Here is a 26,408-nt window from a genome sequence, read left to right as displayed (position 1 = left end):
TAACCACAGATCAGAAAATATGCTCAGCTCAACTCGTCTTTAGAGTTCACTCTTTTTTACTCACTACAGTAAGTTTGGATCTGTCACTTAGCCTCATCCGGTTACATTTATGTCCAACCTAGTAAAAAGCCACATGAAATGGGAAAAAATTCAGTGCTTTTATGTGGCCACCACCATCTCAGCCAAACCAACATTTTGGTGTCTTTAAGCTCTGAACATCTGGGTTTTCACTTTGCATCCTATAAAGCATCACAGTGCATAAATGAGAAAAACAGGGGCAAAACCACCGCCTCAAATATAACAAATTTGAATCAAAATTGTCAAAATTAAATAGCCCTATTAAGCGGCAATTTATGTTCATTTTCAGTAAAATTTGTGGGACACTAAAGCACATGAGCTGTAATGCTTGGCCTTGTGGAATGTTTCACGTCTTTCTCACTGGTTTGAGAAACAGTATCACAGATATTCACACAAAGATTCAAGAACCTGTGCGTCTCAGAGGTGTCCACTCTTCTGTGGCAAGAGAAGGTATTCCTTCCTCTCCTTTCTCCTCCTGCACACCGTCTCTGCAGTGATGATATGTCCCTTACTGTGTTTGTTACATCATTGTCAGAAGTGAAGCCTCTCCAGGGTAATTACAAACACTATGAAATAAAATCTCAGATCAGCTCTACACATAATAATCAGATCAACCTAACTGCATCACTCAGAGTGACTCTGGTGTAGATATACCCTTTGTATCAGAACAGTAGAAATAGAAGGGGCCCAGAAAAGACTAACAGACATGTTTGGATAAGATTTCTGTATGAAAAGGGACGTACATATGAATGATATAGAGGAGGTAACTTTATTCTCCTTTTTACCCTCTCTCATAACACAAGAACAAGGAGGTATTCAATGAAATTGAAAGGCAACAAATTTGAAGTTGTTTTTTTTTAAATGCACATCTAACCTGAACAACTTGTTACCACAAGAAGTTATTGAGGGCAAAACCTTGCTCAGATTAAAAAAAAATTGGTTAGACTGTTACATAAGATAGGCTTAAAAAATAGGGACCTCATTCCTCTGTGTTTAAACCAACCACTAACTAATGGAATTAGGAAGAAATTTCCCTTCTGGGCATATTATGACATACTTTTCTACTCCAGAGTTTCCGCATACATTCTTCTGCAGCTCTGATAGGGGCCACTATCACAGGTAGGATACTAGATTAAACGAATTACTGATGCGTTCCAATATGGCAATTTCAATGTTCCAGTTTCCTACCTTTTGAGAACCCTATTCAACATTCCCTAATAATTACAAAGGTGCAAATTCTGGTCTCAAAAATTTAATGGGAGTTTTCCAAAGGTGCCTGAATTTGATCCAGAGCAAAACCACTGAAGAGAAAATTTTACTCATGTAAGGAGAGGTAGTGAATGAAGAAAAAAAAATTGATTTAGTTCGTTCTGGAAATACATTTAATTAGATTTTGTATATTGTATTCTGCAAGCATTAGAAAATATTGCACGGGTCTACATCATCAACAAGATGGATTCCACAGAAGCACCATTTTAATTTAGCTATTCAGTGAGGCCATACTCAGTATTAAACAAATAGTGTAGTCCTAGCACTCAGTGGGAAATCCCAGTTGTCTATGCCAAGGGGCATGATACAGAATTTAGGACATGGACAGCTCAAATATTCTTGTAGATACACTGGAAAAAACTGTAACATACCACACAAGCAGCTTTTGTAATTCCCAAACCTGGTATGCATTCACCACTCAAAACTAACATGACATGAATGCCAAAACCTACATTGTTTTCTATGTTGATTTATATTGTGGTTAAAATGGAGAAAGAGTACCTAAATATTCATAGAAAATATTGAATTCACAAACACAAACTCCACGTTTTTCTTCTGAGTTAATAAAAGACAAGGTCTTCTGAGCTGTTTTAGGAACGCAATTGAACTACCATCATAACTGACATTAACTGGCACTTGACAGTCTCAGTAGAGAAACCAAGAACTAAATAGACATGGAGAATGAATTACCCTTTCATTACTAGAAAGGTTGTCAAGGCACTTTGGTAATGGACAGGGGGATCGGTATGGGAGAAACTTTGGGAAGTTCACTTTCCAGTGCTATCCTTCTGGTACCTTCCACAACTACTAAAGGTCTCATTCTGGTCTCATATGCACCAGTTTTAAGCCAGTGTTGCTCTGACTTTTGGCATTACTCCTGATTTACACCTGTGTAACTTAGATCAGATTTGGGCCCCACTGATTTGTTTTTAAAAAATAGAAATAAAATGCAAAAAACCACATGGGCTAAACAAAAAATTCTGCTACTGTATGTTGCCATATAAATAAAGTTATTTCATAAGGCAATTATTACATTACAGAAATTCAGATTCCCAAAGTTTGTTCAAACAGTACCAACGCAGATCATTTCATTTAACCACTTTTTTTCTGTATAGTATGTTATAAGAGTATGGTAAGTTACAAGGAAATAATTTCATTAAACTGTTCAGGTGATGTGATATTTCAAATTTATCATTATAAAATCAATCACGATGATTATTTATATAATGAATGCACTTGTAAAGTATGTCATATATAAATAAAGCAAAGTTGGGCTAGTTCAGACTAAGAGTGAAATTTTACCATTAACATTGACTTTGAAACATTCTTATGAATCTATATGTTAATCATAATTCCATTCACTACTAAAGCAAGTTCAGAAAAAGTTATAAAAGGTAATTATAACAATGGCAAGTGTGGTGGTTTTTTTAATAAAGACAAGATTATAATTAATAAAATGATTGCATTTATTTATAGAAACAATGTTTCTTGGTATAAAGATGGAGTGAAATCAGAATTCTAGGACTCTGCTTTCATATTTGAAAACACTCACTGGTACAATCTAGGTTTCAGAGTAGCAGCCATGTTAGTCTGTCTTTGCAAAAAGAAAAGGAGTACTTGTGGCACCTTAGAGACTAACCAATTTATTTGAGCATAAGCTTTCGTGAGCTACAGCCTCCACACAGTGGCAACGGAAATGAAGCATGGCCATTCCTTCCCCCTGCCTCCATCTCTTCTTCGCCAAGGGAACCAGGCCATGGCTGGGCAACGAACTAGCAAGCAGCTGCCCCGGCCCAGTGGCTTTGGGGAGTGGGGACTGGCCAGGTGTGGGAACTCAATCCCAGCCCAGTGGAACATGCTGCTAGGTTAGAGCCAACAGGATATGGCGTTCCAAGAGCATCAGGCTCCAGCTCATCTCCAGGGCCATCAAGTATGTGGCTGCCCTGGGGGCGAGGCAGGACCTCAGCCACTGGTTACCTTAGGCTGGCAGAGCAGTGGGAAGGGGAGAGATGGCCAGCTGCATCCTGGCACATGCATCCAGAGCTGGTGGACTCCTGCTCAGGTCCTGCTAGGAGCAGACGGAGCTGCAGCACCCGGAGCAGCTGTTGTGCCAGCTGCCCGAGGCCAGGACCTGGCTCTGCTCCTGTTGGTGCAAGAGCTGCCTGAGCACGTGCATCCCAGCCGCGCTGTGATTCACCTCACTGGCCCTGCTGTGCCAGTACCTGCTCTGGGCCAAGAGCCTGACCAGTCTGGCCAGGGTGCTGCTTTTCTCCATGGCCTCATCATGGTCTCCGTCCCTGTAGCTGGGGCTACAGGTGAGCAATTAAAAAATATACAGCATTCTAGCATGCTTTGTGGAAGCCAGAACAGCATTCAAGTACTTAATTTTTTAGGACTCAAACATTGTTTGTGTGTCCCTGGAGAATCACCACTCCGGAGTAAGAGAATATTTACATTTATAGAGCACCTTTCATCCCAAAAGTTTCCAAAGCACTTTACAAACTATACTGTATACAGACCCTTGCCACGGAAATGTAGCCATGGCCACCTCCAAGGATAGAAGGCGGCAACAAATCAGTATTCTGCAAATGACAATATGGGCAGAGACACAAGGGTAAATCACTATTTTTACTAAAAATGCCATGTTATCATTAGTGTCTATCAAAGAAATCTCATCTAAAAGACCCCACACACATTACATGGCATGATTTGGAATTCACCGACTTGGGAACGAGGATGGTCTAGTTAATGCTGCCAGGATCTGAACTTGTGATTCTGAGGACTGAAGGCATTCCAGTGCTGATACACTGACAGACAGACAAAATTCTGCCTCAGGGTTGAAAGAAAGCATAGGAAAATGTCCTCCCTAACCTTGATAACACAACCTTACTCTCTTTCTTCAGATCCCTACTCAAGACACTTTTCACTCCAAATATTACCCTCACCTTTAAAAAAAAACCAAACAATTGGGGTGTAATTTTCCCTATGTCATAAGAACATAAGACTGGCCATACTGGGTCAGACCAAAGGTCCATCTAGCCCAGTATCCTGTCTTCCGACAGTGGCCAATGCCAGGTGCTTCAGAGGGAATGAACAGAACAGGTAATCTTCAAATGAGCCATACACTGTCGTCCATTCCCAGTGTCTGGCAAACAGAGGCTAGGGACACTGCCTTCCTGGCTAATAGCCATTGATAGACCTATCCTCCATGAACTTATCTAGTTTTTTTTTAACCCTGTTATAGTCTTGGCCTTCACAACATCCTCTGGCAAGGAGTTCCACAGGTTGACTGTGCACTGTGTGAAAAAATACTTCTGTTTGTTTGTTTCAAACCTGCTGCCTATTAATTTCATTTGGTGACCCCTAGTTCTTGTGCTATGAGGAGGAGTAAATTACACTTCCTTATTTACTTTCTCCACACCAGTAATCATGATTTTATTTACCTCTATCATATCCCCCCTTAGTTATCTCCTTTCCAAGCTGAAAAGTCCCAGTCTTATTAATCGCTCCTCAAATGGAAGCCGTTCCATACCCTTAATCATTTTTGTTGCTCTTTTAGGAACCCTTTTCAATTCCAATATATCTTTTTTGAGATAGGGTGACCACATCTGCATGCAGTATTCAAGATGTGGGTGTACCATGGATTTATATAGAGGCAATATGATATTTTCTGTCTTAGTATCTATCCCTTTCTTAATGATTCCCAACATCCTGTTCACTTTTTTGACTGCCGCTGCACACTGAATGGATGTTTTCAAGAGAACTATCCACAATGACTTCAAGATCTCTTTCTTGAGTGGTAACAGCTAATTTAGACTCCATCATTTTATATGTATAGTTGGGATTATGTTTTCCAATTTGCATTACTTTGCATTTATCAACATTGAATTTCATCTGCCATTTTGTTCCCCAGTCACCCAGTTTTGTGATATTCTTTTTTAGCTCTTCGCAGTCTGCTTGGGACTTAACTATCTTGAGTAGTTTTGTATCATCTGCAAATTTTTGCCACCTCACTGTTTACCCCTTTTCCCAGATCATTTATGAGTATGTTGAATAGGACTGGCCCCAGTACAGACCCCTGGGGTACACGACTATATACCTCTCTCCATTCTGAAAACTGAATGTCATGTCATGCTGTATCTCATGTAAAGGCCAATCCTGCACCACTGAAGTCAATGCGAGTTTTCTCATTGACTTTAATGGGAGAAGGATCTGGCCTTTAGCTTGTAAACTCCTCCGAGCAGATACTTATGTTTTGGATATGTCTCTCCAGTATCCTGCAAACCTACAGATATATGTACAAATGTTAATCAATAATAATAATAATAATTAATAATGCTAACTTTGTGGGCACTCTACCATTTGACTTGAACTCCATAAAGTTGTCCATATCTAAAGACTCTAGCTGTCCTCAGAGATTATTAAAATTACCATCCATGAAAGCTACAAGAATAACAATAGCAGACCAAAGGCCAACCCACCACTAACAAAATAGCGCATTATTAATAACATACACAAAACTTCCACATCTCAGATCCCGCAAAAGCTCTCAACCCCACAAAGATCCCAAAACTCCACAAGGTCCTCATCTCCCAATCCTATATATCTCAACCTTCCCCAAATGTCTGTTCAAATAGACTTGTAGTGTGCCCTGGGCTATTTGATACAGGGAATGAGACAGTCTTTGAGTTTTATTGGCTACAATCAACTCCTTGATCTCCACCTCAAATCAACAGTCAGACCAGAGCACTGATGTCACGAGCTTGTGCCAAAACACCACCTTACAAAGTAAGCTGCTGTATTCTGAAGCAGTGTCAACTTCAGAACAGGTTTAAGGGTAGCCACATGTAGAATGTCTTGCAAAAGTCTAATTCTGAGGTGGCAGAGACCTGAAGGAGTACCCAACTGAAAGAAAATGTTGCAACCACCTGACCACAAGCAGACTGATAAAGTTAGTGGCATGATGAGCGGTTACAATTCTCCTGCCCAGTGTACATACATATATATTACTTTTCCACAATTCGATTCCTGGTTCGAACTGGATTCTATGCTCTCAACTCCTCTCCAATTGTACTCAACTCTTAGCAGGATCAGACCCTAAGTTATTATAAAAATACCAGTGTTTTTAGAATGCCAGGAATGTGCCAGATTTGGAATTTATAAATCTAGGCTTACATTTGTTAACCCAATTAAATCTGACTGTGCCAGATACAGTAGCTGATTTCCAGTCTGAATTATAGATTTGGAACAGTGAGTCATGGGGTGATCCAAAGTATATGTAAATCAAGCACCAATGATTATCTTAAAGTAAACCAAAAAATCAAAGATTATCATTTTGTTTTTAAATAAAAGGTTTTTGATATCCCAAGTCCTTAACAGACTCTCAAATGGCTGCTGATCTGCCTGTCCTCAAAGAGGCTTATTTGTCTCTCTCCTCCCACATGAGCCCGTCTAGGTCTCTTAAGGAATGTACTGGCCTGGGGCTCAAGGATAGGCTCGCCAGACGCTCTATCCTTCTCTACTACATTGGATCCACCTGGGTCAGATAGGTTTCAGTCTGGGATATGCATAGAAACTCCTTGGGGATCTGTTACAGTGGTGCCAACCGGGGCAGGAAGCTGGACCGAAGGGCCCTTACCTGTACTACTGGGCATTGGCTGCATCCACAGTGTGTCCAATGGCCTCCATCTGTGGCCTGAGAAGGACTGGAGGGGGAGGAGTTGACTGAGCTCTGTAGTCAGAGGCATGGCTGGCTGCTGGTGCATGCTACAGGGACTTAGGCACCATCTTCCACATGCATGCTGCCCTTCTGAGGTCACTCCCCTATTGGAGATAGAGGGAAGTTGCTTGCCCTGGAACCAATTGTTTTCTCATCCTGCTGGAGGGAAGAGAACACAAACAACCCTGCCCGGCCTACGCTGCATCTTGTCCAGCAGAGTCAGCCTTACCAATCCTGCCTGGCTCCTTCTTTGCTTGACCCTAGACTGGGCTGTGAGGGATACTGCACTCTGCCCACAGAGCTGGCTGAGCTCCCCAGTGAGACACTCGAGGGAGTGAAGGAGGGGACACAGACATTTCCTTTTGTCTCTGGCTTCTCTCAGCCTCAAGTTTCCAGGCTCCAGCCACTACAAATGCCTGAGAAGGGGAAGCAGAGCTGAGGGGACAATCCTGACAAAAAGCAAATGCGGACCTATGTCACAGCTAGGAATTAGACACATTATTGAGCTGAATTGTTAGTCTACAATTTGAATGGAGTTTAGAATTTCTCTCAGAAGAGCTCTGCAGTGGGAGGTCTGGCTGAACTGCCAGCCACTGGGAGGGGGGAGAAGGGAACTGGAGGGGACTTCAGGGGAGAGGGCATTCTGCTGCTGCCTGTGACTGACAGGTCTTGTTCTGCCTCCAAGGTGCAAGCACGCTGAAGTACCCTTTGCAGCAGATCTGAGGAACTTAGCCAGATGAAGAAAAATGTACTTTTAGCTATTTTTAATATGGCTTAGCTGCTGGCAATGAGAAGAGCCAATGCCATGAATGAAAATGACCCCTCTGCAGAGGTCCAGCAAAAAAATCCATGTACCTGATTGTGCTGGATCTCTGAAGAGGAGTAACTTTCGTCCAAGGTGATCAGCAATCCATGTACCACCAGCAAGTTCTCCACAATTTGAGAACCACTGGTTTAGTGGGTTGGTGGTGGTCAATAAACCTGTTAATCTCTAAAGACACTGGTCTGAATCCAGAAGTCAAAAGTAATTGAAACGCTGGCATCATCTGCTGATTGTTCTTTGGGAAATGTCGGCAAGGAGTCCATTTCACAAAACCAGACCTACCACCAGGTAATACCCAGCCACCTTGCTGGCAGTCTCAACAGAGGACTGGGACCTCTCACAACTAGAGAATGGTCCTGCCATGTCATATCCTGCAGGGAAAATTGGCAAGCCAGAGTGGCGAAGCTTACACTTCCGCTATCTCCACCACACCTGCTGACAGAGGACTTCACTCTCCAGAGTGATCAGTCTAAGACCCTTCAGGAGCACTACATCCACTAACACAAACATTAAAAATGGAAATGGTATTTAAATCTGCAATACCTTAAAGTACTCTGAAGTTTTAGTGGTCTGTCAATGGGAGTGCTACAGGATCAGGTCCCTATTGTTTGCTTATTAGTAGGATTTTCCGGATGTAATGATAAAATACCCAATAAACGAGGAAAAGTGAATGAGGTTTTCTAATTAAACAGTGCATTTTGTAGATGAAAAATATATAAATAAAACAAAAGTCCTGGCTCTTTGTCTCTACAGCTATCTTACATTTCCAGGCATCCATACACAATCACTCATCTCTCTTGTAGGGATCTGTTTTTCCTGTAATCTTCTTTCACACCTCTGGAGCCAGAGAGCTGAAATATTCCCAAATACACTTAAAAGAGGCCATCAGGATTTACCAGCTCTATTAGCGTCAGATTTTTTTTTTTACAGTACTTGGATATAAAAGTAGGGGGATTGATGCACTCAGGAGGGAGGATCTAAGGTATGAACTGAGCAGTTTTGAAGAATGAACATCAAATCTGAGGAGAAGGATTGAGCTGATCTTTGTTATCTTATTGTTTTTTCTTTTTTAATAAAGCCAACCCCCACGAAGGGTGCTATATTGTACTTTTTCCACAGTGCGGGGAATATGTGTATAGAACAGATGGAGTATCCCTCTTTGAAAATGTGCCCTGAAAGCAGTTTTGTGAGGGAGATGTGACCATCTCTTGAGTGAATACTGAGTTAGGATCACTCAGATCCTAGATATTCTGTCCCTGCACCACTGAGAACCTGATGTTTACAAGTAGACAGTATTCAAAGTGTGGAAAATTAGTGATAACTCCCCAAAATTGATTATAAGCTCTGTTTTCCCCTCCCCTCCTCCCCGAACTGGCTGCAGTGAGAAGTCAGGGTATGGTTTAGTCTTCTAAACCCTGCAATACAAACACTGGGGATAACTGGAGCTTACAACATCTCTACATGATTTTAGGTAATTGGGGAAAAGGATCTACATACTATCAGCATAGTTAGCTACTGCAACATTCAGGTGTTATTTGCTGAAAAAGCAAACGGGAAAAAAACAAATCAGAGCCCTCGCTTGTACTCCTGACAGAAGCAAAACTCCCACTGAAGTTAGTGGGATGTTTGCCCATTACAGTGAGACTATAGTATCAGGCATTAAGCCAGTTATTGTTTGAATATTAGGCCAGAAAGTTGAGTCAAAATGTCCTGTTTTTCACTGGCACTTGAACTATGCAAAGACATTGAACTCTATTCAGAGTCCTGTGAGTCTAAACTTGTGATGTGCATTTAGAGTGACCACAAAAAATGTTCCTCTTCTCCAGTAATGCACATTCATGTGATCTTTATGAAACAGAGATCATCAAATCCGAATCAGAACACAGACTGTGTGCTGAGGAGACTGTTTTGATAATAAAAATTAATTGGAATGTTTTACAGACACCTCACTGGGAAGGAGCCAGTAAAGGAAATAACTTGTTCTCGCAACATAAAATCCCTGTGAGGACACTCTTATTTAGTCAATACTAATCTAGTGGGTGGGTGGTAATAAGTGGTTCTATTGCTCAGCAGCCAATTATGTGCAAAGGTAAAGAAAACATCTAAAGCGAACTGAAAAATATACCAATTCACTATTATATTTTGTCACTGGATAACACTCTACTTAAAACCATATTAAATATTTTAAATTCTGATGTTTAAAAAAAATACTGCAAGAAGCCCACCACATTTTTCCTTAATAAACTAGTGTAAGTGAAGTTAACCCCCTTTTCCAATTTTGCATCAATGTATCCACTAAAACTTCTCTGTGTTTTTTTCCATGCTGTGTGGAATGCCCTTCATGTACCCACTACCCTATCTTCTTTAAGACCCTCTTCAAGACTCACTTTAGCCATGAAACCTAAAGGACATCAACCAACTAATGCTGGCTGGCCCGTGAAGCAGTCAGCAACAGCTGATATTTTTCATATATTTGTTTATATAGATGGGAAGTTACACATAGTTTCAAATTACTCATAACCATCCTGTTTGCAGGTATTTGCCCTCTATAACAACTTGTTGCTGTTATTCTCATCCTCTTCCTCTTTTCCTCCTCTTATTTGTTAGGGTTTGTCCATAGACTTCTCTGCATGGTTACCAAATGAAGCTACATTGTTTTAAAGCACACTTAGGTATCCACACCAGGGGGTTACACCAATTTTAACTAAATCAGTTTCTAAATCAATTTAAATCAGTGCTCAAGCTTTTTGTAGACCGTCTTTTACATTTATTTTTATGTCGTGTTTCACATTAGATTGTAATCTCTTTGGAGCAGTGTGATGCGCTGTGCAAACCCCACACTGGGAAACCTAGGGTTAACTGGAAGCTCTGGGTCCACATGGCCCCACCTAGCCACACCAGTTGGGCATGCTCACAATGAAAAGTCAACACGATATCGAGGTTTGACATGTACCCAATGCCCCTCGTGGACAAGCTACTTGAGAGATTGGGGAACGCCGAATACATCTACACTCTAGACTTGACCAATGGGTACTGGCAGATCCCCCTGATGATGGAGTCCTGGGAAAAGATGACCTTCCCTACCCCCTTTGTACTATACCAATTCACGACTATCCATTTGGCCTTCATGGAGTGGCAGCCTCCTTTCAGTGACTGATAGACTAGGAGCTATGGCCCCATGCCCAGTACACACACCTATATTGATGACATAGTAATCTATAGCTGCAGCTGGGAAGACCACCTACAGCATGTCACCACAGTCATTCAGGCTGTTGAGAGGGCAGGGCTTACAGCAAACCTGGCCAAATGCTGCCTAGGACAGAGGGAGGTGACATATCTCAGACACACCATGGAGCGGTGCCAGCTGCACCTCCTGGTGGACAAAGTCCAGGCCCTGACAGATTGCCCAATACCATTAGCCAAAAAGCAGCTGTGACGTTTCCTAGGCTTGGCCAGCTATTATAAGCAGATTGTATATGACTTCACCACAATAGCTTCCCCCTTACCACCCTGGTGAAAGGCCCTAGCTCCAAGAAAGTGTAGTGGATAGAGGCCTGTCACAGAGCCTTCAGGACCTTTAAAGACAGGCTAATCCAGGGGCTAGTTCCCTTCCACCCTGGCTTTATGAAGCAATTCATTCTGCATGTGGGGCTGTGCTGTCCCAAGAGGTCCAGGGCAAAGAACATCCAATCCTATATATGAGTAGAAAGCTGTTTCCTCGGGAGTGAACTACTCGACAATCGAGAAAGAGGCCCTGGCGGTGAAATGGGCCATAGAGGCACTTTGACAGTATCTCCTAGGGAATTTCTTCCTACTCGTCACAGACAATGTCCCCATTAGGCAGCCTAACTCCATGAAAGACACCAATGCCTGGATTATGAGGTGGTAGGGTGGCAGGGAAAGGTACAACTTCCAGGTACTACATTACCCAGAAAGTGCACACAAAAATGCTGATTTCTTTTCTCAAGATGGAGGGGGTAGCAGGAGGAAGCCTTGCCTCTTAGCCTGAGGGGGAGGGTGTGTGATGGGGTGTATAAGCCCTGCACCAGGAAATCAAGAGTTAAAGAGCAGCTCTGGGCCAAAAAGACCCCGCCCAGCTTCACCTGCTCACAATCAGGCAGAGCTTAAAAGGAAGCAGTCCACCTCAGTCAGGGTGGACAGAGCCAGGGAGTAGTCCTATGCTGGTAGTTCTTGCAGCAAGGCTGTAGGAACTCCACATCACTGGGACCAGTCCCCATTGCAAAGCTGCTGGAGGCCCCCATGGAGACAGGGACAGAGGGCCAAGAGTGAATGGAATGGATGGGTAGGATCCCCTGGGGGACTAACATGAAGGGGAAAGGAGTCCAGGAGAGCTGGCTGTATTTCAAGGAATCCCTGTTGAGGTTACAGGGACAAACCATCCTGATGTGTCGAAAGAATAGTAAATATGGCAGGCGACCAGCTTGGCTTAACGGTGAAATCCTAGCGGATCTTAAGCATAAAAAAGAAGCTTACAAGAAGTGGAAGGTTGGACAAATGACCAGGGAAGAGTATAAAAATATTGCTCGGGCATGTAGGAATGAAATTAGGAGGGCCAAATCGCACCTGGAGCTGCAGCTAGCGAGAGATGTTAAGAGTAACAAGAAGGGTTTCTTCAGGTATGTTGGCAACAAGAAGAAAGCCAAGGAAAGTGTGGGCCCCTTAATGAATGAGGGAGGCAACCTAGTGACAGAGGATGTGGAAAAAGCTAATGTACTCAATGCTTTTTTTGGCTCTGTCTTCACGAACAAGGTCAGCTCCCAGACTGCTGCGCTGGGCATCACAACATGGGGAATAGATGCCCAGCCCTCTGTGGGGATAGAGGTGGTTAGGGTCTATTTAGAAAAGCTGGATGTGCACAAGTCCATGGGGCCGGACGAGTTGCATCCGAGAGTGCTAAAGGAACTGGCGGCTATGATTGCAGAGCCATTGGCCATTATCTTTGAAAACTCGTGGCGAACGGGGGAAGTCCCGGATGACTGGAAAAAGGCTAATGCAGTGCCAATCTTTAAAAAAGGGAAGAAGAAGGATCCTGGGAACTACAGGCCAGTCAGCCTCACTTCAGTCCCTGGAAAAATCATGGAGCAGGTCCTCAAAGAATCAATCCTGAAGCACTTACATGAGAGGAAAGTGATCAGGAACAGTCAGCATGGATTCACCAAGGGAAGGTCATGCCTGACTAATCTGATCGCCTTCTATGATGAGATTACTGGTTCTGTGGATGAAGGGAAAGCAGTGGATGTATTGTTTCTTGACTTTAGCAAAGCTTTTGACACGGTCTCCCACAGTAGTCTTGTCAGCAAGTTAAAGAAGTATGGGCTGGATGATTGCACTATAAGGTGGGTAGAAAGTTGGCTAGATTGTCGGGCTCAACGGGTAGTGATCAATGGCTCCATGTCTAGTTGGCAGCCGGTGTCAAGTGGAGTGCCCCAGGGGTCGATCCTGGGGCCGGTTTTGTTCAATATCTTCATAAATGATCTGGACGATGGTGTGGATTGCACTCTCAGCAAATTTGCGGACGATACTAAACTGGGAGGAGTGGTAGATACGCTGGAGGACAGGGATAGGATACAGAGGGACCTAGACAAATTGGAGGATTGGGCCAAAAGAAATCTGATGAGTTCAATAAGGATAAGTGCAGGGTCCTGCACTTACGACGGAAGAACCCAATGCACAGCTACAGACTAGGGACCGAATGGCTAGGCAGCAGTTCTGCGGAAAAGGACCTCGGGGTGACAGTGGACGAGAAGCTGGATATGAGTCAGCAGTGTGCCCTTGTTGCCAAGAAGGCCAATGGCATTTTGGGATGTATAAGTAGGGGCATAGCCAGCAGATCGAGGGATGTGATCGTCCCCCTCTATTCGACATTGGTGAGGCCTCATCTGGAGTACTGTGTCCAGTTTTGGGCCCCACACTACAAGAAGGATGTGGATAAATTGGAAAGAGTCCAGCGAAGGGCAACAAAAATGATTAGGGGTCTGGAACACATGACTTATGAGGAGATGCTGAGGGAACTGGGATTGTTTAGTCTGCGGAAGAGAAGAATGAGGGGGGATTTGATAGCTGCTTTCAACTACCTGAGAGGTGGTTCCAGAGAGGATGGTTCTAGACTATTCTTAGTGGTGGAAGAGGACAGGACAAGGAGTAGTGGTCTCAAGTTGCAGTGGGGGAGGTTTAGGTTGGATATTAGGAAAAACTTTTTCACTAGGAGGGTGGTGAAACACTGGAATGCGTTGCCTAGGGAGGTGGTGGAATCTCCTTCCTTAGAAGTTTTTAAGGTCAGGCTTGACAAAGCCCTGGCTGGGATGATTTAATTGGGGATGGGTCCTGCTTTTGAGCAGGGGGTTGGACTAGATGACCTCCTGAGGTCCCTTCCAACCCTGATATTCTATGATTCTATGATTCTATGAAGGAGAAGAGCCTCCAGATCACTGTCAGTGAGAACCCCCACCATGAGTTCACAAGCCGACCGTTGTTGTGACTTTTGAGGGTGCTGCAAACGCAATGGGAAGTGACCCAGGGAATTATCTTTGAAAACTCGTGGCGAACCGGGGAAGTCCCGGATGACTGGAAAAAGGCTAATGTAGTGCCAAACTTTAAAAAAGGGAAGAAGGAGGATCCTGGGAACTACAGGCCAGTCAGCCTCACTTCAGTCCCTGGAAAAATCATGGAGCAGGTCCTCAAAGAATCAATCCTGAAGCACTTGTATGAGAGGAAAGTGATCAGGAACAGCCAGCATGGATTCACCAAGGGAAGGTCATGCCTGACTAATCTAATCGCCTTCTATGATGAGATTACTGGTTCTGTGGATGAAGGGAAAGCAGTGGATGTATTGTTTCTTGACTTTAGCAAAGCCTTTGACACGGTCTCCCACAGTATTCTTGTCAGCAAGTTAAGGAAGTATGGGCTGGATGAATGCACTACAAGGTGGGTAGAAAGCTGGCTAGATTGTCGGGCTCAACGGGTAGTGATCAATGGCTCCATGTCTAGTTGGCAGCCGGTATCAAGTGGAGTGCCCCAAGGGTCGGTCCTGGGGCCGGTTTTGTTCAATATCTTCATAAATGATCTGGAGGATGGTGTGGATTGCACTCTCAGCAAATTTGCGGATGATACTAAACTGGGAGGAGTGGTAGATACGCTGGAGGGGAGGGATAGGATACAGAAGGACCTAGACAAATTGGAGGATTGGGCCAAAAGAAATCTGATGAGTTCAATAAGGATAAGTGCAGGGTCCTGCACTTAGGACGGAAGAACCCAATGCACAGCTACAGACTAGGGACCGAATGGCTAGGCAGCAGTTCTGCAGAAAAGGACCTAGGGGTGACAGTGGACGAGAAGCTGGATATGAGTCAGCAGTGTGCCCTTGTTGCCAAGAAGGCCAATGGCATTTTGGGATGTATAAGTAGGGGCATAGCGAGCAGATCGAGGGACGTGATCTTTCCCCTCTATTCGACATTGGTGAGGCCTCATCTGGAGTACTGTGTCCAGTTTTGGGCCCCACACTTCAAGAAGGATGTGGATAAATTGGGGAGAGTCCAGCGAAGGGCAACAAAAATGATTAGGGGTCTGGAACACATGAGTTATGAGGAGAGGCTGAGGGAGCTGGGATTGTTTAGCCTGCAGAAGAGAAGAATGAGGGGGGATTTGATAGCTGCTTTCAACTACCTGAAAACTACCTGACACTGTTCCAAAGAGGATGGCTCTAGACTGTTCTCAATGGTATCAGATGACAGAACGAGGAGTAATGGTCTCAAGCTGCAGTGGGGGAGGTTTAGATTGGATATTAGGAAAAACTTTTTCACTAAGAGGGTGGTGAAACACTGGAATGCGTTACCTAGGGAGGTGGTAGAATCTCCTTCCTTAGAGGTTTTTAAGGTCAGGCTTGACAAAGCCCTGGCTGGGATGATTTAACTGGGAATTGGTCCTGCCTCGAGCAGGGGGTTGGACTAGATGACCTTCAGGGGTCCCTTCCAACCCTTATATTCTATGATTCTATGATATGATTCTATGAATAGGCTTGGAGGCATCCACCCTCTCAGACCGTATATCTGACCAGCCAGTCACAGGGCCCTGGGTTGGAACCTGGTGGAACAGGGAGGGCCCAGATTCCCCTACCATCAGCCATGGACTCTCACTATTAGGGCAATACTGACCCAGACTTTCATCACTGGGCAATACCACAGAGCTCAGACACCAAACCCCCCGGCAAGCTGGAGCCTGATCTAACTGTGGTTTCATACAGCACCTAGCACAGTAGGGGTTTGACTCTGCCTGGGACCTTTTGGTGCTACCACAATGCAAACAATAGTGGCTGGAGGAAAAACTATGACATGCTGGAATACGCTGTAGTACATGCTTAGCACAATGTTTTTCTCTAGATTAAGGTACCTTGCAAATGATTCTTGACTTCCTATTCTCTGCCTCTGGCACATAATAGTTTGGTCTCTGTGGACTGTAATATTTCGGTCTAATTTTAGTTGTTGGGTGGTATTGTTGGCTTGTGGTATGCAGAAGGTCAGACCAGATGTTCCAGTGATTCCTTCTGGCAGTCACACTTAACGCACGTAGCAGCTGTTCTGCAGTCACTGAGAGAGGCTGGGCTCACAGCGAACCCAAAGAAAGGTAAGTTTAGCATGCAGGAGACCAAATACCTTGGGTATCTGGTACGAACGAGAAGACACAGCCCCTACAAGATAAAACCAAAGCTCTAGAAAAAACTCCAGCTCCAAAAGCAAACAAAAAAACGGGTTGGGCCTTTTTTGGCCTGGCCAGTTATTACCGTTGCTTTATCCCCCATTTTGTGACACTAGCAGCACTGTTGATAGACCTGACCAAGACGTCAGCACCAAATATGGTACTATGGATACATGAATGTCAGGGGATGTTTCAAAGCATAAAAGACATTTTGGGGCAGCAGTCAGTGCGCTGATGCCCTGACTTTGCCTTACCATTTATCCTGCAAACAGATGCATCCACTCTAGGCTGGGGGTCTGTACTGTCCCAGAACTTCCAAGGGACAGAACATCCAATCCTCTATCTGAGCAAAAAACTTCAGCCACAGGAGACTAAGTACTCCACCATAGAACGAGAGTGCTTGGCTATCCGCTGGGCAGTGGTGGCACTGTGTTACTACTTACTGGGAGCCCCATTCCAACTCCTCACGGACCATGCTCCTTTGAAGTGTATGCAAGCCATGAAAGACACAACCCCCCAGATTACACAATAGTATCTGGCGTTGCAACCTTATGCCTTCACAGTAGGACATCGCCTGGGGTCCCAGCATGGGAATGCAGATTTCTTGTTGACACTGTTTTTGGGGAGACGCCCCGACCCCAATCCTTTCTGCAAGGGGAGGTACGTGACAGGGTATACCAGACTATCTGAGGCCCCGTTCTGGAGGCCTCGTGACCCTGCCACATCCCACCCCCAAAAAAAGGGCAGTGGAGGGGGTCCTCCGAGCTGCCTAGTAGTAGTAGATTGGGACACAGCCAATCAGGGCCCAGCAGCCTAGCATAAGACGACCTGCAGGGTCAGAAGGAGTTCAGTTGCCTGCTGGAGTTGTAGGAGTGTGGCGGACTGACAGAGCTACAGAACCCCGGACAGGGCAGTGCTGACAGAAACTGGGGAGAGCGAGAATGAGCCCTGAGCTGGTTGCTGGGACTCAATTAGGAAAAGGCCCTGATGTAAGGGTGAAGATGGCATGGGGCCACAGAGAAGTGGCCCAGGGAATTAGAGAAGCTATGCAACATAATTAAAGGGACACAGCAGATGGCTGCAATATACAGGGTTCCTGGGCTGGGACCCAGAGTAGTGGGTGGGCCCAGGTTCCCTGACACCCTGTACCCTCCATTAGCCACTGGGGGGAAGTGACCTGGACAGTGAGGCACCCCAGCGGGGTAACTGAACTGTAGTGGCCCAGGTGGAGAGCTGCAGCCAGGAAGCCCCAAGAGGGTGAAGACATTGTCTCCAGGCAGGGAGCCCTGGGGCAGTGCTCTATCCCATAGGAGGGACAATCAGAGAGAGAGAGTGTGCAGGGTTCTGTCAAGCCGGGCCTTAAAAACCTCTGAGGATGAAGATTCCACCACCTCCCTAAGTAATCCATTCCAGTGCTTCACCACCCTCCTAGTGAATTAGTTTTTCCTAATATCCAACCTAGACCTCCCCCACTGCAACTTGAGACCATTGTTCCTTGTTCTATCATCGGCTACCACTGAGAACAGCCGAGCTCCATCCTCTTTGGAACCCCCCCCCCCTTCAGGCAGTTGAAAGCTGCTATCAAATCCCCCCTCTCTTCTTTTCTGCAGACTAAATAACCCCAGTTCCATCAGCATCTCCTCATAAGTCATGTGCCCCAGCCCCCTAACAATTTTTGTTGCCCTCTGCTGGACTCTCTCCAATTTGTCTACAGCCTTTCTGTAGTGCACAGTGGGGGTGAGGCCACATACTCCAGATGTGGCCTCACCAGTGCCAAATAGAGGGGAATAGTCACTTCCCTCGATCTGCTCTTAATGCTCCTATTAATGTAGCCCAATATGCCACGAGCCCTCTTGGCAACAAGGACATATGCATATCCAGCTCCTCGTCCACTGTAATCCCCAGGTCCTTTTATGCAGAACTGGTGTTTAGCCAGTCAGTCCCCAGCCTGTAGCGGTGCATGGGATTCTGCCATCCTTGTTGAACCTCATCAGATTTCTTTTGGCCCAATCCTTCAGTCTGTCTAGGTCACTCTGGACCCTATCCCTACCCTCCAGCATATCTACCTCTCCCACCAGCTTAGTGTCATCTGCAAACTTGCTGAAGGTGCAATCCATCCCATCATCCACATCATTAATGAAGAATGGTGCTTATGATGGGAGATTGCAAAAAGGTTCTTTCCTTAATCTCCAGGACCCACATGCAGATGAGGGCCCAAATCCTGAAAGAACAGTGACACAGATACCCCATTTAAGTTGCAGGATCAGGCCCACTAACTTGCTTTGCTCCAATTGCTTTTGGAGGAATTAAGAATCTCTGTCCTTATAGCAAGGATATATTTTTCTTTAAATACTACATGGAAAATGCAAGTTTTTCCTTTTAAAAATGCCACCGTTTTTTTTAAAGGCCTAACAATTCTTCAGTTTCTAGCTCTCATTTAGGGCCTCATCTTGCTCCCACTGAAGTCAGCAGGATTTTTGCCATTGACTTCAGTAGGAGCAGCAGCAAGCCCTTTCTTTCCCCCAAGTTTTTCGCTCATGTTTTCCTATCTTTCATCTGCCTTTCTCCAGCAACATCCTTTCTGTTGACCTCTAGACACTTATATTTAAATCCTATTTATATGTCACAAATGAAAAGAAATGTGGTGGTCTCATATTGGTTCCTGGTGAACTTCTGTACACATGATAAATGCATCGTGCAACCTAGCACAACTTGTGGTCTCTTTCCAAGTAAGCTTCAGTACTGATATTTGACATAATTGAGGTGTAATGGCTAAGCTTTGTGAGGGAAATTTGTTCCGTGGTTGCCTGTATTATGCCTGGCCCTGGCTAGTGCATTCAGTTTCTTCACTTTCATATGCATCAAATTCAACCAGAAGTGGGGGTTTTTTGGGCGTGGGGGAGATAATTATTGGGAGAGGGGAGCGGAACTTAGCAAGAGAAGGAAAAAAAACAATCAATGCACTCACTGTTTATCAAAAACAAGCCAAACAAGCACACCCTATTAATTATGAAACCTTTGTGTATTGGCTTTCATACAGATTAGGCAGATGAAGTGACACAATGTGATAGCACAGTATGGGCCAGTTAAACAAACACTACTTAATAGGAACACACTCTTCAAAATAATATTTTCATGCACCAAACCAAAACAGAGTGTCAGAGAATGAAGCTCCTTTCAGCAGAGACCATTTCTTCTATAGGAATTGGCCTCTTTTTGTTAACTACATATTTTAAAAATTGATTTCCCTCACTTTTGTTTCATCTTATGTAATTATTGTACTTTATTACTTCTATACTGAAAAGCTGCTGTTCAACAGTAAGACAAGTGGATATGCCCTCTTGGCTACACATTCATATTATTTTATTATAAACATTAATCACTGGTATCTAGGAGCACTTTACAGGGTTTAAACTGGAATATATTAGTAACATATGGAGCAAATACGCTGTGATCCTTGACAATGCTGTGACTTAAAGGACAGAGACAAGGAAAATGATATCAACTGGGTTAAATGCCCATGATTCCAGAGCTTGCAGCTAAGAGAAAGTCCATTTTAACATTCAAAATATGGTCAATTTGGGCTTTGACATACTTCCATTTGGAGCAAATTCCAAAGGCAAGACCTTGCTATCAAGACCTCTCTGCCTCAAGCTCCTGGGTAACTTAGCTGCCTTCATCTCTTAGGGCAAGTTAAATGAGGCTGATAGAAGAAAGTTAATGAAGTACCAGGGAAGAGTGAAATCTCCCCAACAAGATAAAGAGGATTGAACTGGGGAAAATAGTTATTATTGGTTGTATGGCTTGTGTGAAGCCATCTACTAATCCTTCACTCTTGGCAGAGAAATGGAAGTTAAGTTGCACTGTTAAAAGGTAAATTAGCTCCTGGGTATAGTGTCAGCTGCAATTACAGCTCCAGGTCTATTTTAAAGGTGACCTGAAAAGTAAACACACACAAAAAAAACAGTTTGAAAAGAAAAGAAAGAGGGTTCTGCTTGTTATTTACATTAGAAATTCTGTTCTTGTCTACTCAGTTTTTTCCTAGAAGACAGTGGACAACTGGAGAAGTGGTAGGGTTCTGACCACAGAGATAGCATGTAAGTGAAGCCTAATTACAAGAGGGAAAGTGATTTATATTCAGACTATTAAATACTCTGCTTATGATTATTTTTGTTAACTCAAATGCTTGAGAAACACTTGGGAGAAATATTCAAATCCTCCCCCTCCCCCTTTGCATTTCAGGTAAGAGTTGAGAAATCTCACTATCCACAGAGGGGACCTCCAGTGATTCTCCCAGAGAAACCAGGCTTGACATTCCTGATACTTGTAAGATAAAATCCTTTCAGGCCTTCAGCATCATAAGGAAGCAAAACAGGGCACAGCTCTAGCTTTCCTTTGCTTTGCAGAGGATCGAGTCCTTTGCTCCTCACCCCTACCATTGGCACCAGACCCACCAGGGAAGGGCACAGTGGCCCTCTGCCTCAGTCAGGCAGAGACTCCAACAACTTCATTGCGGAAGAAGTCTTCAAAGCCCCTGTCCCCTAACAGCAGCAGAAGATCTCACACACTCACTGGTCCAGTAGCCTGGAGATGGCAACTAGTCAGCTGTCCCCTACCAACTTCCAAACTAATCTACATTGAACTAAGCCTTACAGGATGATCAAGTGCATTGTGGAGGACGAATGCTGAGTCTGTTCACACTGGACGTTACTATTTCTGCAAGGTCGGAGTCGGGGAAGTGAACGGTTATCAGCATGGCTGTGGCAGGGAGAATATGTTATGCAAAGGAATGACACAGACTCAGAATTGGGAGTGGGAGGGAAAGAGAGTTTCATAAGGAGAACATTAAAATGCTTAAAAAAGGAATAGGTATAAATAGAGAAGAGTTTAAATAATAAAATGGAAACATGAAAGTGGGCGCGCACACGCGCACACACACACACAAAGAGTTAAAAACACCGGACCAAGGGTTAAGCCCATACTAATGGGAAACAAAACAGCAAATCCTAGGCTACTATTTGAAAAACAAAGACCACCTTGCAAACACCCAGGCATGCACCCAGGCAAGGGTTTAAGAAGGAGGACAAAAAGAGACAAAGATTAAAAAATAAACAAAGTAAAAATAGACCGCGGTTCAAAAATCAGAAACAAAAGTGGCAATTGCATGTTGGATAAAGGCACAATAACAGTTAAGTGTGAGGTTGAATGTTTCTAAATAATATTATATATTGTACCTCCTCCCTTTGTCTGTGAGCTGTCTAGTTAGATTGCAAGCTCTCCAGAGCGAGGATGTGCCTTTTTTTATGTGTCTGTAGAGCACCTTGCTGTTAGACTGGTACTTTTTTAAACAGATTTATATTGTATTGGAAAGACAGAGATGGGCCATCTGCTGTTTTTGCTCTTGTCCAATTTGTGAACAGAAGCAGGAAGTCAGCCCTTACAAACATTCAATGTTCACAGCCTCTGCCTTAGCTTTAGTGCCCAAATTAATCCCTAGCAGCTTTTCGAGACTGAAAACAGCCAAACCTCTTCGATTTCATTTGTCTGTCAGGCAGTCAATATTTCATAATTAAGATGTACTATTACTAGATATGGTAAATATGCATTGTAGTACTTACAGCTATCCAGTTCCCTAACATTTTGCTAAGAAAGGAAGACCATTTCTACAATTAAAATGATAAATAAAAGTTGCAGTGTAACCACAATAGAAGTGATTGAATTATTCATGGTGAATAAGTTATCAAAGCAAGAGCTTTTTCGGTTCATGAATTATTCACATACTTTGGTTTTTAGGACCCTATTTACTATTTGTAATTGAACGAACAGTATATGCATTCAGAAAGCTTATGGAGATGAAGACCACGGTCAACAACTTTGCTCCTCTGGCACAATGGAACTCTCTACAATAATAGTGAAGCTTGTCTGTGTGGGAGACTCAGCTTTTTTGGGGGGGCACCCTCACGAATGAAGGATTATCCTAAACCTCACCCTCTACTGCTCCATCTGCCAGGTGCATTTCTTTGATCTGCCTTCTCTAACAAACATATATAACAAAACAAACCCTTCTCCCCAGAGTGAGGTTGAGAATGAACATGTGATAGATATTAGTGAGGTTGCTTATTACACTGTTGAAAGGTACTACAGCGATTAACTCTGTATGGTATGGTCATGAACTATTTGCATATCACATAATTCATAGAATCATAGAATATCAGGGTTGGAAGGGACCTCAGAAGGTCATCTAGTCCAAGTCCCTGCTCAAACCAGGACCAATCCCCATCTAAATCATCCCAGCCAGGGCTTTGTCAAGCCTGACCTTAAAAATATCTAAGGAAGGAGATTCCACCACCTCCCTAGTGAAACGCATTCCAGTGTTTCACCACCTTCCTAGTGAAAAAGTTTTTCCTAATATCCAACCTAAACCTCCCCCACTGCAACTTGAGACCATTACTGCTTTGTTCTGTCATCTGCTACAACTGAGAACAGTCTAGAGCCATCCTCTTTGGAACCCCCTTTCAGGTAGTTGAAAGCAGCTATCAAATCCCCCCTCATTCTTCTCTTCCGCAGACTAAACAATCCCAGTTCCCTCAGCCTCTCCTCTTAAGTCATGTGCTCCAGTCCCCTAATCATTTTTTGTTGCCCTCCGCTGGACTCTTTCCAATTTTTCCACATCCTTCTTGTAGTGCGGGGCCCAAAACTGGACACAGTACTCCAGATGAGGCCTCACCAATGTCGAATAGAGGGGAACGATCACGTCCCTCAATCTGCTGGCAATGTCCTTACATATACATCCCAAAATGCCATTGGCCTTAGCAACAGGGGCACACTGTTGACTCATATCCAGCTTCTTGTCCACTGTAACCTCTAGGTCCTTTTCTGCCGAACTGCTGCCGAGCCATTCGGTACCTAGTCTGTAGCGGTGCATGGGATTCTTCCGTCCTAAGTGCAGGACTCTGCACTTGTCCTTGTTGAACCTCATCAGACCAATCACACTCCAGGAATAACTAAGTTACATAGCATTGTTTCTGCTCAGGTGCTGAGTGGATGGCACTATTTGAGTGGAGGACTAATGGATGGTGAAGAGAGAACACACTTGATGGTATTCATCTGAAGAACAGGCACTCACTAAATATTCATAGTAACAAAATGCCTAAATGATCTAAATAAAAAGCTGTTCAGAATTCCCATGCACGTTCAAGAATTCTGCTTTTGCAATTTGAACTCTAAGTGTAGATGCCCTGTTGTACATGGTCACCAGCTAATTCACACAGGTGTAGCATTGTGTTCAGAACTTGGGGCTAGAATTGTGCAAAAAACAAGCTTAAACTCAGAAGAACCCCAAAATTCCATCAAAACAATCAAGTTTCACCTGGCATTATTCTAAAACTGAAAAATTTGGAATTTAAAAAAAATGTTTTTGCAACTTTTTAAACAAACTAAATGAGAGGAACTTTAGAGGGATATTAGTTTAACAATCAAGTCATATGTTAAGTACTTAGGTCTATGTATATTTTCTAAAGTATGTCACATGAGCAAATTTGCATTGGTTTGAACAAAAACCAAAACCCAACACAGGTGCATTCAAAAAGTTCATGAATCTAAGTCTGATCTAAATTTTGAGTTTGTAGTCTTTTGAGGGATTCTTCAGCCCTTTCTACTTTAGTTGATTTTAATGCTTGTGCATACTCTTTCTCCCCCTGAGCCTGAGTGTGCTCTCACCCGAGTAATGCTGCAACTCCACTCACTCCAGTGGCATTACTATTATTTGCAGTGCCTAAAAATCAGAACCCCATTGTACTAGGCACTGTACAAATACAACAAAAAGATGATCCCTTCCCCCAAAGAACTCTCTATCTAAGGGTATGTCTACACTTAAAATGCTACCATGTGCTGCTGAAGTGCTTCAGTGTAGACGCTACCTATGCTGACGGGAAGGGTGATCCCAAGAGGTGATAGCTAGCTTGACAGAAGAATTCTTCCATGGACCTAGTGCTGTCTACTCCGGAGGTTAGGTTGGTGTAGCTACATCTTTGAGAGGTGTGGATTTTTCTGGTGTAAACCAGCTCTAAGTAAATTTCTTCATAATTTGCACCAGTGTCTTTAACATCAAAATTAGGCCTCAGATTTCTTAATTCCTCAGTATTTGCTTTCCTGGAATCTAACATTTTTGTACTGCCATTTTCTATGTGAAACCTACCCCTCCATTCTTCTTTTCTTACTGTGCTTAGTTGTAGCATTTGATCTTTTAGGCAGTTTGTAGGCTAGCAACAAGAGAGACAAAATTCCTGCTTTTTGAGCAGATCTGATTCCATCCGGCAAAGGAAAATAGTGTATACACACAACAAAAAGCCTATGAAATACTCCCTTCTCTTCGACAAAGCTCATCTTTGAGCAGTGGAGTTTTAAAAGAGTGTGATCTGATAGCCAGGCACCAGTGTGTAACAAATCTGTGTCTGCACTCTTACAAGCTCCACAGTTGCCAATCAAAACGCCTACGTGCACAATGGGGAACAGAACTCAGAAAAGTTATGCTTCATAAATATAGGTCTCTACTTCTTGAGCTAAAGACTGTATGGAGTTTAGCTGGTAACTCTGGTGGCTGTGTGTATGCGGCTATTGAATTTTTACAGTGCAATTGGTAAATTACAGTACAGGGAACATTATTAATATTTGTTTGGATACAGTAGCACCCAAAGGCCCCCCATTATGATCAGAGCCCCACTTTGATAGGCATTGTACACACACAGAGAGAAAAATATAGTCTTGTCCTGACTATTTACTGTAGAAAGGGTTTATTCCATAGCACAATGGGACTAACTTCTGCAGCCACCCCATCACAGAATACATGGGGCCATGATTATATGAACTGATCCATATTGCTTGCTGCTCCAGTATGCAAATCTCTATATTTTTTTGTTTGTTTTTGTTTTTTTAGTTTACAGGAGTAAGTGGAGTTCAGCTCAACTTTGGGAGATGGTGCAAAGAAGCGTTATGGGCAGCCATCGAGAATGTACACAAGTTAAGAACAGCAAAAATACCATGCCATTTTGCAACTTGGTTTCAGAACTCAATTGTCATAGGCATTGAGGTAAAAACTAGTTACCTTAGGAATGCATGAATGAATGGATCTGAATGAAGTTATGATGAGAGAAAGACAGCTTCTTCAATGCCTTAATAGGGGACAGGGCACCCGTGTGTTAATCATAAATATCCAAAAGGAAAAGAGGTGAGAAAAGAGGACGAAATGTCTTTACCCTAATGCTGGCTGCCATTTGTACACCGATGGGATTGCTGTTTGAAGGTCAAAGATGTGTGACAACGTACAGAAAGGATGTCTACCCCTAATTATTTCATTTGGTCATTGGGGTTGTGAGTTCAATCCTTGAGGGGGCCATTTGGGATCTGGGGCAAAAATTGGGGATTAGTCCTGTTTTGAGCAGGGGGTTGGACTAGATGACTTCCTGAGGTCCCTTCCAACCCTGGTATTCTATGATTCTGTGATTTGAGAGACATGTAGGAACCAACTTGCCTTGGGTAGCTGCTGAGATATGGGGAAGGAGTTAACCCAGTGTAACAGGGTCGGGCCAGATGGCTACAGGAGAATAATTTTTTTTTTGAAGCTGTCAAGGTTCCTCCCCCACTCTGAACTCTAGGGTACAGATGTGGGGACCTGCATGAAAAAACCTCCTAAGCTTATCTTTACCAGCTTAGGTCAAAACTTCCCCAAGGTACAAAATATTCCCCCCCGTTGTCCTTGGACTGGCTGCTACCACCACCAAACTAATACTGGTTACTGGGGAAGAGCTG

At 43.7% G+C, this 26,408-nt stretch overlaps 1 long non-coding RNA gene across 2 annotated transcripts in view; it reads right to left on the bottom strand.

The window, feature by feature from the left end:
* Window positions 1–26,408, bottom strand: part of LOC142072104 (uncharacterized) — a 244,457-nt gene that overhangs the window by 70,676 nt on the left and 147,373 nt on the right. Inside the window, exon 4 of one of the 2 annotated variants that reach the window (XR_012668381.1) lies at window positions 487–644. The exons of the other annotated variant lie outside the window; for it this stretch is intronic. This is a non-coding gene — a long non-coding RNA (uncharacterized LOC142072104). The remainder of the gene's footprint in view (window positions 1–486; window positions 645–26,408) is intronic. 2 annotated transcript variants of the gene reach the window in all.

This window comes from Caretta caretta, chromosome 5 (assembly GCF_965140235.1).
Source record: "Caretta caretta isolate rCarCar2 chromosome 5, rCarCar1.hap1, whole genome shotgun sequence".
In the NCBI taxonomy this organism is placed as follows: domain Eukaryota; kingdom Metazoa; phylum Chordata; order Testudines; family Cheloniidae; genus Caretta; species Caretta caretta.
Note: the sequence above shows the minus strand (reverse complement) of the source record. Positions and strands in the feature narration are given on the sequence as shown.